Source organism: Argopecten irradians, chromosome 2, assembly GCF_041381155.1.
Source record: "Argopecten irradians isolate NY chromosome 2, Ai_NY, whole genome shotgun sequence".
NCBI classification, from domain to species: domain Eukaryota; kingdom Metazoa; phylum Mollusca; class Bivalvia; order Pectinida; family Pectinidae; genus Argopecten; species Argopecten irradians.
Window position 1 is genome coordinate 23,698,229 of NC_091135.1, and position 20,867 is coordinate 23,719,095.

At 36.9% G+C, this 20,867-nt stretch overlaps 1 long non-coding RNA gene across 1 annotated transcript; it reads left to right on the forward strand.

Annotated features, from left to right (window-relative positions):
• Window positions 1–7,450: 7,450 nt before the first annotated feature.
• Window positions 7,451–18,486, forward strand: LOC138314868 (uncharacterized). The gene is made up of 2 exons (XR_011207430.1): window positions 7,451–8,104; window positions 17,116–18,486. It is a non-coding gene; the product is annotated as an uncharacterized lncRNA (long non-coding RNA).
• Window positions 18,487–20,867: the final 2,381 nt, after the last annotated feature.

Genomic DNA, 20,867 nt, shown 5'->3' on the forward strand with positions numbered 1-20,867 from the left:
GTATTCCCCACGTTTTCCAGTCGTTTTAGATAACCAATCATTGTAATAAAATATTCAATAAACATCTGAAAACCATATCTAAGCATACAGAACAACTTATTTAAGGTTCATGTCCCTTTAACATAAAAACGAAATCCAATCCCTATATATACTTAGAGGAATTGCTCCATACAAGCATGGTAAACATAAAAACGAAATCCAATCCCTATAACATCGAAAACATGGTGTCAGTCATACGTTCAATATCACACTTATAAAAACGTTATCTTTGTCATTTCTACATCAAATAAAATATTAGCATTGTCACACAAAATACATAATAATCTATGTAGGCACACCCTTATGATAATACATACAAAGAGATAGAGAGAGAAAGGCGAGGGATACACCGAGAGTGGCACCTATACAAAGTGATGATCAGGGAAATGATATCTGTAAGCGTGTATCATTTATAATCACTATATTGACTCTTTTTTTTTCATTTCCCTAGTCTTTTGCTCAACAATGGTCAAACGTGAGATTATTCCATAGGAGGCATTCGGAAGAAGTAAGATAAAACCCAAAAATCAAGTCGCCTTTTACAATCATGCACTATGTGAAGCAGGTACAATTAAAAAAAAAATTGCCCCCTACCTGTAAAGCTGGTAAATTTCAGACCAAGTTGCACCATCGATATCTGCTCCAGTTAAATCTACCAGAGGTTTCATTATGTATTAGAATATTATGACTGGCTGCTCATTAAATAAATGTAATTCTACCACAGTAGGCGGTGTTATTCAACTCTAAGGACATTAAATAAACACTTAACAATATGTTTATACCACGTGTGGTATAAACTCTGTACGTATTCCGATTGGCTGACGCTGTGAACCTTGACCGAACTACTTATTTCTCAGTGTCAGGTCATCATTGTCAACGTCATCAATAATCAAATGACATCATTCTATGTTGTAATCGCCACTTGACGTCCAAAACTGCTGTTGGAAAGCGTATACGTCGTCTTCGTTGTGTCAAAGTACGTGACGTTTTCATGCATTTTAAATTGGCCTTAAGTACTAATAGTGCATCTTGACGGATAAAAATTTCACTGATGAGTTTCGTAGATTTCACGTGCATGAAACAAACTTGATCTTAATGGTAATGACTTGATGATCATCTGGCGGGAAATAGGCGATGCCGTGCCTTGCGAATACTTTTACATGTATAAATGTAGTCTGACATTGAGTTTTATTTTCTGGAAGCAACTATGAAGATTTGAAATCAATATGACGTTAAATGAGTACTTTTTAACCCTTAATATGTTCCCAATTAGAAGAATTTGATATTGATGGAATTTTTTTTTTATTAAACGATGACTTTTGAATACTAATTAGTGTCTTCTTGCTGATGAAAATATTACTACACCTTATTTGCATATTTCGGTAAATATACGTTACCGTATCCCCGCCGTATTTCTATCGGCTAAAAACGAATATGATTGTGGTAGAAACAGGTCACACTACTCGTGGTTGTTGAATATTGAATTTATTCCACACTCGTAAGTTATTTTTTAAAAGTTACAAAAGACACTTTTAAAAAATTACTCACTCGTGTGAAATAAATCTAATTTTCAACAATCACTCGTTTTGTAACCTCTATATATAGACATGGAATGTGATCGCGTGTTAAAAAACAACTTGAATTCGATTAAGTTCTGACTAAGTAATTCTACGCGACAATTTTATTCCCTGCAGGTAGGGCGTTAGAATTGTACCTGCTGCCCCTATTGCATGATCGAAAAGGCGACTTAATTTAGGATCTTATCTTTTCTTTTCTTCCTAACTGACTTTATCTTTCCTAATGCCTCCCTTGGCACCGCCTCACTTTTGGCCTTGGGCTGAGCGTTCGCCCCTGTGAGGAAGGCTCTGGGTTCTGTCCCCTAGCCGAGACACACCAAAGTCTATAAAAGTGGTAGTTTCTGCTCCTGCTTATCGCTCAGCAAACGGGGAGTGGACGACTGGTTCGCCCGTTGTCAGTATAATGTGACCGGGTGGGGTGTGTTGCTTGGTGTCTTCGGCGGCATGCTTCAGTGATATAGCACTATAAAAAGGGCAACAGTTCCACTATACAAGAAGACATTACATGAATATACCGCAGTCTCCCAAAACAAGCACTTCTCACACATACACCAATTCTACGCGACAATTTTATAATCAAACAAACAATCGATATTGTTAAGGTGGCTAACTGAATATATATCAAAGCTACACGTACAGCGTGACGATATACTATAAATGTGACACTTCAAGCGTGTTTTGTGTTTAAGCCCTGGAGAAAAATAATACATTATTAATAAGCATGGTTCATTTATTTTTACATTTTGCTGATTTTAGGTCTCCCTCGGGAATAACCATAGATGGCAGGAAGTGCAAGTACATAAACACTGATAAATTTAACACGGGGTAAGACGCCTTTTGTTTATAATATAAAATATATGAAAGTGAAAACAAAACGGAACAAGAGGCCCAGATGTTCTGTACTCTCACCTTACTTGTTAGATATTTTTAAGTCCAGAAATATTCATAAAGTGGGAATCTCAACTGTTTCTAAGATATAATTAAGAAACCAATTAAGTTCTAAAGTAAAGACCTAATTCCAAATCCGACTCGTGCATATTTACCGCAAATATGATTTGATGATGAATTATATTACAAATGTAATTTTATAAACACGAGGCAGTCAGTATCCTTTATACTTCAGATTGCAAATACCACACAGTATCGCATGCAGTAGAAGCCATTATTCCGTGACACACGAGGAAGATATCTTTAGCTATTAGCTTACTTATGGAACATCAAAGTCTTAAAGGCCAATGGACAAAAACCTCGACCTTAAGTGCTGCGAAAGTGCTGAGACATTAGGGAAAGTTTTTTTATAGTACACTAGGTGACAACGTAACCTATCCGGTCTAAAAGTTTTTAATGTAGTTTGTGTCAATCTAAATTGTGTGCAATGTTTTACAAACAAACTTGTATTCGATGGTGTTAAATGAATACATCTATATTCTATTGTGTTATGATCATGGGTTATATACTAGTCAGGAGTGTAGTGGTATAGGTATGCATTAATCCGGATATTTGTTACCGACAGTTGATCTTTTTTTTATATATATATGTTACTAAATATACGGAATCTGAATGTTTCCGGACTGGTTTATGTTTTAGGTGTGAATAAATACGAGAGGATTGAGTTTGAATTTCTAACAAATTAATGACATTTTATCTGCAGTTGCTACTTCCAAGCCCTTCTACAGTTATCTCCATTCATGATTTTCTGAAAACAAAACGATCTTGCATCCACTCGAAGACCTAGACGACAGGTAAGAGGTAAACTGGAGTTACAATAATCAATGTTTAAGTCAAAGTACAGGAACGAAGACATGTTTGTATTTTTTTTCAGTTAACATACAAACAACATATTTAGGATAAATATTATATGCATATATGTATGCCCTTTCTTTCATCTTGCATCAACATAGCAGCAATGTTGTAGTTTTGAAGACATCTAGACATATAACGAAGTCGTCTTGTCTGCCTAAACGTATTTAAGGCCGGGGACGTCTATTTATTCTAACATAAAAAAAACTGACTGCTAACAAGACTTCCATTAAAATCATTTTCATCACAAAGATTATTAACTTTCGTTTCGTTTTGTTTATTTTACGAGACAGAATAATTCATCTATATTACGTCAATTTCTATTATGCATTTCTCCACTATCGGTTGATTAGTAACATAACTCAAGCAGACATTTTCTTTAATAACCTCCAGTCTCCCTACTTATACGGGGTCTAAGCTCAATAACAATGCTGATTGATTCCATATTGTATTTCTGAAAACTGACGAACCTGGAGCCATATTAAATTACAATACATCATAGCTTTTATTGTAATTACTCAAAGAATTTATATTTTCAGTTTCCTCTGTAACGTAAAAACAAACGAAATACAGTTGGAAAGCTCAATTTAATTTTAGATTTGTTTGCAAAATGAATATCACATGATATTGATTTCGGTAATTTAAGCATTTTAATCTATAGCAAAGCAATTACACAAGCAATATATATTCGAGAACACCACGGTTTGAATCAGCATACCAAAGTCTTAAAAACGAACAATTAGTTCAGGCTGTTAAGTAACTGCCATAGCACGAAATTGTAGAAGTTTTATTGTGCCGGAGGGACCTAGGTAAAAGCTGACGGAATACAGCATATGGCACAATTACTAAATCAACACTAAATCTTTAAAAACAACCCACAGTTCCGTTCAAAACGACTAAACCATCAACAATGCGGTAAAGGTAAACCCCCTTTGGTCAGAGGAAATGTCAAATCAGTGCAAATTAATAAAAATACAGGCGAGCATACAACAAGAAATGTAATCTGAAGCTCCATATTGTATATTTAGATATATCATGATTCAAATTATATTTGCTGCATCAATAATTTGACATGAAGGTAGGGCGTTAGAATTGTACCCGCTGCCCCTATTGCATTTTCTTAAAAGTCGACTAAACGGATATTATCTTCTTACGTCTCACTAGACAACGCCCCACCTTTTGGCCTTCTGTTGAGATAGGGTCCTGGTTCTATCCCCAGACGTAGACACACCAAAGTCTATAAAAGTGGTAGTTTCCTTTCTTGCTTAGCGCTCAACATACCGGGAATGGGACGACTGGTTTGCCCATTGTCATTATAATGTGACCGGGTGGCTTTTTTTCTGATATCTTCGGCAGTATGCTTCAGTGATATAGTATTAAAAGGTGGCACAACACGAATATACCTCAGCCTCCCAAAACACGCACCATGCATTTCATACAACCAGAGCTACACATACCTCTAAACCTGGTAACGTTGTGTAACTGGATCTACATTTAGCAAAAGGTTAAAAATTTAACAGTGCTTTCTCTAAAATGTGCTCATTATAATAAGACTTAATACTGCTTAGCTTGTAACCCATACATACATACCAAAACTAAATACCAGTTCGACTTTCATTTCCACATTTATAACTTGTCCACTATCGCATTAATATAACATTTCTATTGACATACGATCTAATATATATGTATTTAGTTACACAGCAGCTATTATGCAATGAGATTTAGTTTATCTTATAGTATAAATTATCGAACGCCTTCATTCAATGGTTAATGTAACTAAGATGTTCAGAACCTTAGTTAAGATAATGTCCAGGCAATCTAGATACTACTCAAAATTCGTAAGTACCTGCTTGATTTTTTCACGATTAAGAAAAATTTCGAAAAAAACCCAAATCCTGTTGTAAATCATGCAGATAAGATTAAATGAAAGTCAAGAGGCTGCGTAATAAGTTATATTTAGGTATACATATATAAATAACTCCATATCTGCTTTGTTAGATTAATGTATCCTATATATAGCCGTAAACACATGTCCGATATGCATGAACAAGGTCATCTTACAAATTCGGCATTGTGTAAACGGAATAAGATGATGCATAACTTCGGTATGTTTGTCTGGATATCGTAACACAATCATTTTCACATTATTCCCTTAGACGTATTTAAGTACGCAGCCCATAGTGCCCGAAGTGTGAAGCTCTTCTAGGGTAACACATACGCAAAAAACGCCTATCTTCAATACGGACAGCTAAAGCGTTGGGACCATGTTGGATTCATATGTGGAAATGTGGGTAAATATTACCATAGATATGATGTTAGGTAATAAACTCATATCACCAATTGTTCTTGAGATTCCGATGAGTGTAAATCTTCATTCAGCAGAAGCTCAATAATATCGCTATAATTTCTAAACATTCTAGTAATTTGGAATAGACAAAGTAGTTTGATTTTATCAATTTGACTTATTCATTTATTACATTCATTTTGATGATATAATTGTTGTTTTAAATCCATCTTTATTTTCAGGTTAAATATCTGTCACGGAAAAAGCATTTCGTTCTTATCAAATAGGGGTGAGAGATAGAGTGTGAAATACATGAATAATATTACACAAAACATTGAAATCGGTTCCGTTGTTGTCATAGATTTCACGTTTTCCTATTGCGTAAATTCTGTCGATTTGTATTTGGTTACTAAAACATCTGATTGCGCCCCTTACGACCTTTCCTTCGGAAATATTATGACACACTTACAGTTAGGCTTTTCATAAAAAAGGACGCAGATGGTATTCCTGAAGCTGATTTGAAACTCCCATCCTGTCTAGCTATTTTAGTTCATTCAGCTGCTCCGAATTCTTACTTGATTAAGAAACAATGACCTTTACTCGATTCAGACATGCGTCTTACTCATTTCCCAGTCGCCTGAATATTTCATAACGATCCGCCGGTTTTTCCTTTGACAATGCTTTTCATTTCATAAAAAGAGTAATTATATTAAACATTTAAACGCGCCCTGAAAGTCAATTGGAAATCAATATCGATCACCAACTGATTGTTGGCAGGAAATCGATATCATATGCCGAGGACTTCGCGCTAGTCTTGATGACATACAGTCAATGCCTCTCGTGTTTAAGATTTAAACAAGGAAAGTTAAGGTCTGACTCACTCATATCAAAAATGTATGATTTAGCCTTCGCCGGTGAAAATCTTTCAATACCATAGTTGAGAGCAGCTAACAAAAACTAACTTGCATGTTATGAAAATTCTAATTTGGGCTTAGAGACGAAAAATCCCGTAGCAACACCGTATCATGAAATATAAAGATAGATTATTCATTTGAATAGTTTACACGTCTATATTTGTACCGAGAGAGAAAAAACACGCAGCCATGCCCTATTACGAAAGTGAACCACGGCCATCTCGTTAAAAAATACCAATACACTAGGTCCTACATTCAGCTATAACTATTGACAGAGCTACTCAACAGAGGGATACTTTTAGATAATGATTTTGTGCGTGCGAAGACGCATTATGCTTTTAAATGAAACCCTTTAACAGTCCCATTATTAAAGCAGCAAATAGGATTCCATTTCCCTTTTTGACATGGAAACTATAGCATCACCTGCCCAACCAAGTTAGCTTTTGGCCGGATACTCCAGTTTATTCCCAGATAAAGACCTCTCGCTCATGTGCTTTCATCGTATTTCAATATACGTTCAGTATCCATATACGATTTATAGCAAAATAGAAAAGAACAAATGTTGCGATAGTAAAAGTAAAAATGCAGAAATTAAAACCTGAAAACGACATTGAAGGTGCTTAGTCAGCGTACGCATCTGTGAGACTGATACTTTTATATTAAATACAACATATTCGCAAATAATTAAAAGCACTAATATAAAGAAATTACCTATCGAATTTCTTTGCTATAAATAATATTTGTTTTATTTGAAATCCCTTAATTTACATCCCCTTCTATAATCCGCGGTATATATATGGATTTTACCAGCCCTGCATTGCTGTTCCGCCTAAGCACCGAGTTACACTTTCATGGACAAGCGCTCTGGTACCCTATGTATCTATTCAATGTACCTGTCGTTCTAGCTTAGTTGCTTGATATTATACGGCGGCACCATTTATCTATGTAACAGAGATAAACAATTGGAACAAAAACACGGACGTTGCTACAGCTAGTTCCACCTGAGTGGAGCCGGGATCGTTCTGATAATCAGAGAGCCTAGTACTTAGTGTGTGTGCGACATTTACTGGCATTAGTTGTAGTAGCTTTATACGACACGTCAGCTCGTCATCACTGTTGATACTAGACGCTGAGGCGGGAAATACCTGCAATGTATTTCGGCATTACATTGCTCGCTATAACACGCGAGTTGACAATTCTGCCAGAGTTGACTCTGTACTAGTCTGAGAGCGGACGTATTTCTCAGGCATTACTCCTGCTAGTCTCCGAGCGCACGTTCTTCCAAGGAATTCCTCCACGCGCGTGTTGACATATCTCCAGTACATCTTGCCTGGACACGCAGATGGACCAGTGTTCTGGGATTAAACTGTTTACGGTATCTGTAGTGAACACACTATTTGTAGTGAACACACTATTGTTTAATACAGGGTTGCGCTTTAGGACACGGATTACGCTACATATATAGATAGAAACCAACAACAGATGAGGTGGGTGATTGTGTTTCTAAAAACAAATCTAGTTCTTTTACATTATAACGGACGGTAACTGTATATATTTGTGATATCTTACACTACAAGTAGGTGTTGATAAAAAAACCCATTATATTTCATTATAATAGAATATATCTTACACATTGAATGCGAGTCCCTCGTATTTTGATGCTCAAACTCTACTACTGTGTAATGCCGTTTTACCCATGTCTTGAATTGGTAGGGCATTCCGAACCATAGGTTTAATTGTGTCTCTATTATAAGCGTGATAGCCATTACTTATAATACAATATTTAATCAAGAAGTTGTCACATCTTTATGTGGCGTTGTATATATTGGATGGGGCTGTGTAACAGTGTCGTGGATCTCGAATTCAAGAAAGACAGCTTCGTCTGTTTTAAAATTGAAAAGGGGGGAATTTTCAAAAGTGTTTTCATCGGGACGTATTGTCAGGTTCATAACGTAGGCGGGATTTTAAAAAAAATCGACTTTCAGTATCTGAGAAAAACTGGCACGTATGAATGGCTATATTAATCGAAAGAAAGTAACGTTGATAATAAAATTAACTTACACTATCGATAACAAGAATTATTAGCTGTGTATATGTTACATCAGTACAGGTTTAGAGGAGTACAATGCAGAATTAAGGTACTACAGTATGTTTGGTGATGTGACAATAATGTTTTTAATGTTAAGGATAATAGTGTCGGTAAAGGAGTTACAATACTGGTTTTAATGTAACAATGTAAGCTTTAATGTTTATATGGAGTAACAAAGTAAAAAGGGTTACAGTTCTGGTTTAAATGACTACAGGTTTTAATGTTTACAATGCGTAAACTGTAAGTTGCTGTGTTCTTTCTTGTTTTTTGATATTGCAAAGAAGGTTTGATAGGTGAAACCTCGACATGTGTAGTTAAAATATGGATTTAATTAGAGGTATTAGGATAAAAAGAATATACAACAAATGAGTTTTACATCAATGGATAGAAAGAAGGTACAGCAACTGTGTTCTATGTTAATTGATAGGAGTGTTATACAGCAACTAAATTCTATGTTCGGGGATAGGAAAGATCTTCCGCAGCTAATTTCTTCGTCAATATAATATCCATTTCTTTGCATTCTCGCTTCGAAAAGTTTTCTTTTTTATCCCGCGTGAAATTCTAATAACATATGAAAATCAGTTGGTTTATATAGCAATAGGTGTATCCGCTCATTGTATTAAACAGATCATTGATAACTGTTATCGGTCGTTCACCCTACTGGTGTACGCAAAATGGGTTACTGTAAGGACAACTGTTAATTGTTGTATGTGACTGGAAATTATCATTCATTGTTAAGAAATTGTATCATTTGAATAGTTTGAAAACGATATTAGAATCGATGATATGTCGAATTCACAAAAAGATACAAATTTTAATCCAAGATCGAAGATAATGAAAAAGCAGGAGGTAGCAAAAAAAACCAAAACAAAACAAAAAACCAACAATTTGTAGTTATTCTTGAAAAAGCTTGCAGACGGTAACAGGTGCTTAATACATAATGCATTGCCTATTGCATTGGAGACCTTTCATACAAATTCAGGGCATACCAACTCCTGTTTGATGAGAATCGTGGGTAGGATTGGAGTCGTGTGCGAAACCCTTGTTTTGTCATGAAAAATGGGTAATATCCGGCTGTTTTATTAGCCCCCTGCCGGTGAAACTGGAGGAGACTATAGTGTTTGTATCCGTCTGTCTGGTTTCAAGATGATAAGAGGCGAACACATCAACAGAATTTGTTCAAACTTCCAAAATTGATAGTATAAGTAATCAATAATAATATCATGCCATAGATTAGAAATTAATTGACGACAGGGGACGTGTGTTGCTTGCAACACTTACTATAAGCTTGTTATATTTTATTTTAAGATATTCGCATGTGTCTATCCTATGTTCTACCACATTGAAACATTTTGACCAAACTGAACACTCATTTATCCGTTTGAAACAAAAATATTCCAAGCTATAATAATGTTTTTGAAATGTTTAACGCAGTGGCATTAGTATACCTACCCCTAAAATGTATTAACAGAAACGGCACTCATTGCAGTGTCATATAGGTTTTTAATACACCAACATACCAATCGTTTCCCATTTTGTTTCTTTGTGTGATAAAATTAAAGTCCTATTAACAGCCAGGATCATGCATATAATTTAACAAACAAATTAGCACACCTGGCCTGAAGGTCCGGTGAGCTTATGTCATGGCGCGGCGTTCATCGTCCGTCAGCTATTTACGAAAAAATCCTACGAGTAACGAATGGGTAAATGGTTTTGACCAAATTTGGTCAGAAACTTCCTTTGATGAAGGAAAACCAATTTTGTATTAATGATGGGCCTGGCTCCAGGGGATTTGTTTGTTTGTTTGATTATTTAACGTCCTATTAACAGCTATGGTCACGTAAGGACGGCCTCCCATGTATGTGGTGTGTTGCGTCTATGTTGTGCGAGGTGCGTGTTTTGGGAGACTGCGGTATGTTCATGTTGTGTCTTCTTGTATAGTGGAACTGTTGCCCTTTTTATAGTGTTATATCACTGAAGCATGCCGCCGAACACACCAAGCAACACACCTCACCCGGTCACATTATGCTGACAACAGGCGAACCAGTCGTCCCACTCCCCGTTTGCTGAGCGCTAAGCAGGAGCAGAAACTACCACTTTTATAGACTTTGGTGTGTCTCGGCCAGGGGACAGATCCCAGAGCCTTCCTCACAGGGGCGAACGCTCAACGCAAGGCCAAAAGTGAGGCGGTGCCAAGGAAGGCATTAGGAAAGATTAAGTCAGTTAGGAAGAAAAGAAAAGATAAGATCCTAAATAAAATCGCCTTTTACGATCATGAAATAGGGGCAGCAGGTACAATTCTAACGCCCTCACTGCAGGGCCTCTGAGGGGCGGAACAAGCAAGGGAAATATAGCAAATTCTTTAAAGTCCTTCTCCTTCTGTAGGAAAGAATGGATTTTGTTTTAATTTGGTCTGAAACGTCCTAGGGTGAAAGGGAACTATTAAAAAAAAACTCAGATGATCTGGTCCCACAGAGGCTTTAGAAATGTAGCAAATTATATAGAATCTTTCTGTCGAAATGACTACAATTAGTTTAAATAGAATGCCTTCAAGATGGTAGCTTGTATTCTTGGCCTGGAACAGGTAGGCGATACAGGCTCGTTGGGTCTCTTATTATGAGGTTTATGGATGAACTCCTTCCTGTGCCATTGACACATCCTCGATATTCCAGAGGTTATTGCCCTACTGACATCGTTATATTCACACTGTACTAGACAATGTTCTGTGTTTGGGTGTGGTAGTTTGGTCCTTTGTTATATGTTCGAAGCATAATACCAAAATTACCAAGCAAAGAGTTGTTACTATATAGTCCGGGAACATTAGTTCAAGAGTTAAATGCCATGGAAACACCAAATTATTTTCATGTATATTCGATCGCAAAGATATATCGAGTGAAATATGTTTAGTATCTTCCCTGGATAGGCACGTAATGAAATATCTTATTTAGTTATAAATCTATATAAGATTGGCTTTATAATGTGGTATTTATTAGACGGTATCAAATAATAGATCCTTGGTGTTGTAAATCCTTGTTGTATATTGAAGGACTGACTTGAATCACAAAATTGGAAATATAATATTTTAAAATAAACCGTTATAACGAGCTTACATACACATTTATGTGTCCATAACATGTACATATATTCAAGTTACTCCTTATAACTCAATTAAATTATATTGTCAATTCAAATTACTTGACGGACTACTTTCTCTAAGTTATCGCTACGTCGTTGTATTAGTTAATCAGATGGAACAGTGACGTCATATGTACGTTATGAAACGATATAGCATAACATATAGAATGTAATATTATATATACAATACAAATATATCGTATATAAATACAATATAAAATCAATATTGAAGTTCTACGTAATGCATAAATCTTTCCTTTACATCGAAGAACGAGTTCTTAAGAGTATTATTCCAAAATAATCAAATTCATTTCCTTAAAGTAACAGGTACAAAATATGTTAAATCATGAACAAGTATAACGATGTAGGCTAGCGAGAAAATAGTGCAATGTCAAGTTTATAATTTTAGCGTGTATGCGTCCTGCGCTTTTTACGTGATTATCGTGTTACCGGGCACAATATGTCAGTTATGTGACGTCACGATATGCATTCATGCGCATTTACCATTCAATACCAGTATAAATATTCATCCTGTATTGCCAGGGAAAAACAACTTTTTTTCATTACTCATGTGATAAGGTAAATTGTATTAATATTTCGATCAATGCAAAACTATATTAACCGAGACAAGAATTAAATTTCCGTAGGCATGCGACATACACATAAACCTGAATGTTTTAATTAAGTCAGACAGAGCCGATTCAAGAAGCACGAACATGTTAAAATCACAAACAAGCTCGTACCGGTGTCATCAAAGCCACGTGTATAATGAATAGTTACACGTGTTTGTCAGTCACCAAAGTAACTTCAATCGAACGCTCCCTATTCTCTCTCGGACGGAGGTAAATGAAGTAGATTGTATGGGATCGCATAAAGTTACCATGATAGAAGGTATAAAAATCGAACACGAAAAGTGAAAAAACATGTATAAAATAAGAAATTTATTTTTACAAAGTAATGTGCACGATAATATTTACCTCCATGTCTATATATAAAAATCGAAAGTTTATCATTACGGCGGAGAAACGAATAGAAATGAAATGATACAAGAATGATGAGCATGCATCGGATATGTGAAATTGTGTAATAAAATCGATAAAATATACCGGACAGTATTAGGAGTACATGTAGCGATCAAAACAAAATGAAGCAATACAATGACACACTTAAAACATGTGTAAATATTAAACAATATGTAAGATTCAAAGAAAACTCATCAAAACTCAAATTAAGATAAAGTATGCCAGGGCTTTATCGGAAATATCAAGCGAACATGTGCAAAACGTGTTAAAATCAGTCAACTTGTAAGAAACATCTACGTATGACTATCTTAATGATTGGAAAATTAATATTAATTTATAAGATATTATAATACTCATCATTATGAAAGTAGACCGTGTGACACGAGTTCTACAACACGTGTTGTTTACCCCACACGTCATCACGTGACATCCGTGGAGACCAGGCCAGTTGTTATATGCGTGAGTTGGTGTGAGGTTCGGCTGGAACGCCGCCGTCTTTGGGGTTCATTCTGGATGACACACGCGTAAATTAGCTCGTGTATGGTATGTCGGCAAATTACAATATTGGCTTCAATAAGATATTTTGAACTGAGGATTAAAGGTCCGTGTCAACCGTATTGATATCATTCGAAATAGTAGCGAATTGTCAAAATATTATTATTTATTTCTAATAATGATTACGTGTAATTAAAACAGTAAAAATAGAAGACAAATAGATATATCGCAGAGTTAATATAGCACACTTAAAAGGATAAAATTTCCACTGTCACAAGGAAACAATATACGGATATACTGTAGTCTCCTAAAACATACACATTCACACACACGCCATGAACAACCAGGGTCATTTAATGACGGTCTCACGTGTATGCAGGGTCCCTTGATTGACCCAGGATATTAATAGAACGCTAAACCTAAAAACCAAACCGCATTTTGTTATTTTGATTATGATGGTCTTGCGGTGTGTGAATGTCTATGTTTCGGAAGCCTGCGGTACATTCCTCTTGTGTTTCCTTGTAATGTAATAGTGAAGCTCTTTCCCTTTTTATAATAACACCTCATTGAAGCATGCCGCCGAACATCGAACAAGCTCACCCCACCTGGTGTCATTATACTGACAACAGGCAAACCAGTCGTCCCATTCCCTCTATGGTGAGCACGAAATCTTTCCTAACGATGATCTAGTCCTGACAAACATAGTGCTTGATTGCATCACAATGTGTGGGGCATTTCTATAAGCCACCTAATGGCTAGGAAACTGATGACAATCGGGTTGTTGCTTTAAGCAAACACTGGTAGTAGACACATATATCTAACCTGTGAGAACGAAAACCTGACTACGACTATAATTGGTGCATCTGAAGCAATTGTATTTTTGTTCAAATATAAAGTGCCATCACAGACCCGGGTTATGCGATATTTACTACCAACACAGCAGGATATGTATGATATTACTGATAGGTACGAAGTATGCTTTTATCCATAGAATTAATTCCAAACTAGTATTGCGGTATTGGTATATATCTTGTATTAAAACTGATACTGTTTACATGTTCAAAAACCTAAAACAAACCGGCTGTCTTGCGGGTAAAATTGCCTCCTACCTTGTCGATTGGTTGGTTGGTTTGTTCTATCAACGTCCTACTAACAACTGGCTTGGTCATTTAAGGACCGCGTTCCGCGAATGCGTGATTAAGGAAACTGTGGTGAAATGGTTAATAAAATCTGGCCCTGCAGGTAGGGCGTTAGAATTGTACCTGCTGCTCCTATTGCATGATCGTCAAAGGCGACTAAATTTAGGATGTCATCTTTTCTCTTCTTCCCAACTGACTTTATCCTTCATAATGCCTCCCTTTGCACCCCTGTGAGGAAGGCTCTGGATTATGTCCCCTGGCCGAGACACACCAAAGTCTATAAAAGTGGAAGTTTCTACTCCTGCTTAGCTCTCAGCATACATGGACTGGGACGACTGGTTCGCTCGTGGATAGTATAATATGGGGTGTGTTGCTTGCTGTCTTCGGCGGCATGCTTCAGTAATATAGCACTATAAAAAGGGCAACAGTACCAATATACAATGAAGACACAACATGAATATACCGCAGTCTCCAAAAACACGCACCTCGCACAACATACTGGGACTGGGACGACTGGTTCGCTCGTTGTCAGTATAACATGACCGGATGGGGTGTGTTACTTGGTGTCTTTGGCGGCATGCTTCCATAATATAGCACTATAAAAGGGCAACAGTACCACTATACAAGAAGACACAACATGAATATACCGCAGTCTCCCAAAACACGCACCTCGCACAACATAACGTTAATTAATCAAACAAAGTGTGGATATATCTGAAACATATTCCATTACATCTCCTGTGGCCTTAGTCCTGACGGCAATAACAGTGATAGTTGATTATAAAGATGTATTTCTTTTATCGTCCAAAAAAGACAGTTTCTGTTCTTACTGAGCGCTTAGCATAAAAGGAGTGGGAGGCCTGGTTGATCCTTTTTTTAGAAATCACGTGTCGGCTTTTCGGCGACATGCTTCGGTGGGATAGCACTATAAAAAGGGGAAGCGTACACGTAGTGTACACAGGGAAGGCCGTCCATATCTGTTCATTAAGCTAGACTTTAAGCCTAATAAAACAACCCACATGTATTTAGAACTGAGAGATTAAGACAAAGGTGCATCCGCTGTAAGGCTGCTATAGGGTGATTTATGCATGCGAGTATGCTTCAGCGTGGTAGCACTATGTAGTAAGAAAATATCCATTTAATGCAAAGAGACGACACGAATAATAGTCTCACATGATCCATCACTTACTCAATGCACGCATGCACATTATATTCGGGCCGTCTTAGCTGTTGATGAATATTATGACCTGTCTTTGAGCCGCCGAAGCTTCATATACGTTTAATAGTACAAACCAATTCTACGCTATGGATCTAAGGAAGTTAAAAATCGATGTAGTTATTGCTTCGTCTTACATTACAACCACATTCAGTTTTTGAATGAGATAAAGCTATTTGATAACAGTTTGTTGTTTCTCGAATGTAAACATATTTATAAATCTTAGCTTGCCAATGGAAACAAAATAACGAAAGACCTATTGATTTTACGTGTAACACATGAAGATAATATGAAGATATATGAATACAATGTTTTTCATAATTTCGAGAATGGTCTATTAAAGCGATAAAAGGTAGGTTATAGGATTCGTCTTCCAAGTGAATGGTGATGTACTTGCTCAGCAGATAACATGCAGGGTGTTTTTTCAAAATAATTTTTTAATGAAATAATTTTATTTTTTTCGTCCTATTATGGTCCGAGCTCGGGTTGACGATATTACATATTATGAATTTGGTATGTTCTGCATGCAATATTAGTGTTTACGTTGGCATGTTTACGTTTCACAGCTACTGAAGACGGAGTTTACACACTCTGTATCGATCCAGCTGTACCGTTTTATACCGCAATGTGCGCGCTCGCATGCGTCTAGCTTTAGTGGGTAAAGGTTATTCTAGAACAGAAAATGTCACTTCGCCAGTGATCACTCCTTTGGGGTAACTACAAGCAGGTAAACTCAAGACTCTTGTATGTCGATTAGAGTCAGGTTATACTGTAGAAAACAATATCAATACCACGATAGCAGAAGAGGACCTGTCGATCCGACACCGACTCTCTTCTGGATACAGTAACTGATTTCATGATACACATGTAATTCAATTAAGGTAACACAGGTAGATAAACGAAATGACATCAGTTTACATATGGTTCAAACCACAAAGTTCCGTTCAGATGTATTTCAGAAACTCCATAAATGTCATTGATTCATAGGTGAAAATGTGCTTTTCAAAATGGATAAAATAAAGAAAACATCATAACTCCAGAAGAATTATGGCATGCCGATTTTAGCTTTATAGTATCTCGATGTGGTTTGCAGATGGTTGTTCGAGGAAATTGTTATGTTATTTGTTTGAATTTGATTGATTTTATGCACTAGCATGTAATTGGCCAAAGTATCTTTAGCGTTATAGCAACTCCAATTGTATTCGTTCAAGAAACATGTCGTTAGAATAAAACGGCCTTCTAAAAGTCGTTAATGGCGTTGAGTGAACGATTGGAATAATCACGAAAACTGTGTGCTTTGGACGATATAATAGCACTAGGATTTTAATTGTGGTCGTAATATTTATAGCTATATTCGTTTGATTAATAATTCTAAAATTGTTTCTGTTTTATTTCACCACAGATTGCCTTACTGACAGCGCAATGAAACGTCTGGACCGGAAGTATATAACGGGTTACTCTGAATATGTTTGATGAGAACGGAAGTGGATAACCTTTTCATGGAAACAATAATGAAATAACGTCTAGGTTTGATCAATATAACTATGCGTAGACAAATATTAACACCCACGTGACCCAACGACAAAGTCACGATGAAGGTCAAGCGGGATACTTTTGATACGGGTCAGCCGATCTTCCAGCACCCGGAGGATTACAGCGAGGATCGGTATATTATTCATGAAATGAAAATTTTCATAATTCTGGTGATCGGCTGTATAGTGATAATGGCGTGTGTCATTTATATTATTGTGCAGTGCAAGCGCAAAGCAGGGTATGCAGTTAAACTCTGCCGGAACCGGAAAGAGTCGAGTGACGTAAAGAAACTTATAGATAACCATGAGAGTGTTGAGAGTCTTCTCCATGTGACGTCACCAAATCTTTCACGAAGCCAGATTAACAAGGAATTTTATGTGTGATTCTGAGCGTTATGTTTTCTTGGTGTAATTTAATGATTGGGAATATGTACGGGGCATGGCTGTAGTATTATTCAATGTGCGCGAGAGTTACATTATACGTGCTAACATTAAGTAACGTCTCACTATAATGAAGAGGCTAAACGCCCCAAGGTAATTTATTTCTATGCATTCAAGGTTGGTGAAACATGTCGATTTGTCGACTAGTCCGAACTCTCAGATGAACACTCGGTATGCCGGTACAATTTGTTATGAAATAATTATAGATGGCGTACGATGAGATAACGTACTGGATTGCGTTTCAGATGTACATCGCCTGGTTTCGAATGTTAAGGACGGGAATGCAGTCATACATTGCATGGACACATGCTGGTGGTCTGTCTGACAGGGAGGTCATATTACTGCTGAAAAATTGACTTCCTGTCTGTACCTACAAAAGTGTAGACTGAGAAGTACATCCTGGCTTTACCTACAAAATAGGTGGACCGAGGAATGACTTTCTGTCTGCACCTACAAAAGGTGGATTCAGGAATGACTTCCTGTCTAGACCTAAAAAAGGGTGAACTCAGGATATACTTCCTGTCTACACCTAAAAAAGGTGGACTGGGGGATGATATCCTGCTTTCAACCTTCAAAAGGCTAAGACGTTAGCGTTTTTTTTCCAATTCATATTATTTTAATTTTTTTACTCAAGTTGATTGTTTGTGATCAAAAAATCTTTGAACCTTTTTTACTCGTGTTTGAGCACGGACATCCAATCAGATCCCTAATCATTGTCACGTGAGTGTGTTTTCATACCTTTTTATCATATAACTTTTATGTATTTTTCCTATACAACTTAAAATAACTTAAACTGTTAATGCAAAAATGAAAGTTTGTGATTTGTTTTCCAAAATGTGTTTTCTCTTTATTGATAGTTCGGTATTCGGCAAACAAATTTGTCGTTGAAAACCGACGAGATTATGACCATAAAATGACGGTCAGGTTGAAATAGAAACCGTTGTTTTGTTTATTGCTGTTGTATCGTCCCGTTTTATTTAGGTTGACTGTCTTAAAATCTTATCTGAATTGGTGTTTTCATTAGCAATGGAAAAACGAATCGGAGTGAAGTGTAAAATCGGCTGAATTAAGTAAAGGAAGGCGAAGATCTATGTGTAGAATATGTAGTTTCGTTTATTTGGTCATTTTGTGTTTATTTTGAAGCCTACTAAACTCTGTTCTCTGTGATGTACAATTGAGAAGAACGGTATTCTTTTAAAGATTGATATACATTTTCGATCTTATGGTACACAAAAAGGTGGCACTTGAACACGGCCACGATCTACTGTTAATGAGAGGTTGTTTCGTTCAGTATTTGGTTTGTTATCACTTCAAACATTCAAGTCAAACGATTCACTGCAGGTCTTATTACAGTGACCAAAGTACATATGCACTTAAAAGAAGGTTGTATGTCAAAGAAAGTATAGATATTTGCACCTCTAAGGCAATACCAAAATTTGGAGTGTCATGTCAGTGTACTTATTCAGTTTCCATGAATGTTGGAAATGTTTTAATACAAGCTAAAATGATAAGCAATCAAATCGTTTTGATAGTGTCGGCGCTCTGAGGCAGTACCTGTAGTCTAGATATACATCATGGATGACGCAAATACATCATCTGATATTCCGTGATATGTCTTACCGGGGTATTTATCTGATTCGTCGGAGAATCAAAGCGTTTCTAAACACACGTCAATACAGCGAGACTTTACAAAATACTTGACGCAAAAGATACAAAACAAACTCACTGTGAATCATCTGCAAAGGATGAATAATTTAACGACTTGCTTTTGGTTAAACCTCAATTATGAATGAAATCTTAGACGGAAAGGCATTTCTGATGAAATCGGACAGATGCATTCCACAATGTAAGGACTGCTTAACAACCTGAGTTAAGTTGCCTTCTCTAAGTATGCAATTTTAATTGCTTGGCGGGTTTTCCTTTATTTATCCAACAAATCTAATCACTCCCTGTTCGGCCCTGCGAATACAAATCTGCTTGTGTATGATTTTGTCGAATAACACGCGAAACCACATTCTCGTCGAGTGCCTCAACCAGATATAGATCCAGGGTCTAAGAAATGAAAAACCACGGCTCTAACGACTGACTCAAAGATGCATGCTTCGTCAGTTGAGTGACAAGACATCGTATTTAAAACTGTTTAAACCATAGCGACACACTTTATTCATACTTTTATCTCATTAACAACATTTTTGCATGACCCTGATAGTCTCTCTAGTATAGCGGGATTGGACTAGGTCGATCATCGGTGACCAGGTAGCTCAGTCGGTGGAGCACTCGGCTAGTGTTCGGAGGGTCCCGGGTTCGAATCCCGGTCTGACCGCTACATTTTCTCCTCTCCTGTTACAGAATTGGCGCTCAACTACATAACCCACGGTGGTGGTGTTTGAAGGGTCTCTTATGACTTCAAGGGCGAAGACTTCGAGAAAGAAGGGAGGAGAGTGGCGGGATTGGACTAGGTCGATCATCGGTGGCTAGGTAGCTCAGTAGGTAGAGCACTCGGCTAGTGTTTGGAGGGTCCCGGGTTCGGCCGCTACATTTTCTCCTCTCTTGTTACACTAATATGACCATATTTACGGAAGGCTCTGCATGTACTTTACCAAGTCTCCTCGAAGAATGCTGCTGAATGTTGTCATTCCATGGCACCGACCTAACATGATGTTGGCTATTGTGTCCTCGTAACGACCTCCCTACACGGTCATCGCTACTAACGTCTAGTTGACACCTGTTCCCTTTCCCCATGACTCTTGTTTCCCCAACATCCACCATTTTAAAGTAAATCTGGCTATTTTGGTCTGAGTATTACTTATCCTTATACAACATTCAGGCATGGTGTCTTGTGAACACTAGCACGCATATGACATTGATTGTTTGGGTCACACTGACACCCATCGTTAATATCTGCGGCCTTGGCGTCTTATTGGCACCCGTCCTCAAGTCATGACATGGCGTTGGCATTGTTTACATTCTTTAAATTAGAACACGAGGCATTTCAAATCACAGTTTTGTGGTTATTGCTGCTCTTTAGGCTACACATTATTGACATTCATGTATTATTTTAATTAATTTATGTTTATTTGTTATATTATCTGTGAACCTAAAATGTTATCTTTTAAATGTCATAGAACTGAATTCGACAGAAAAGTGTTGTCAGAAAAAGTATAAAAAATTAAACATAAAA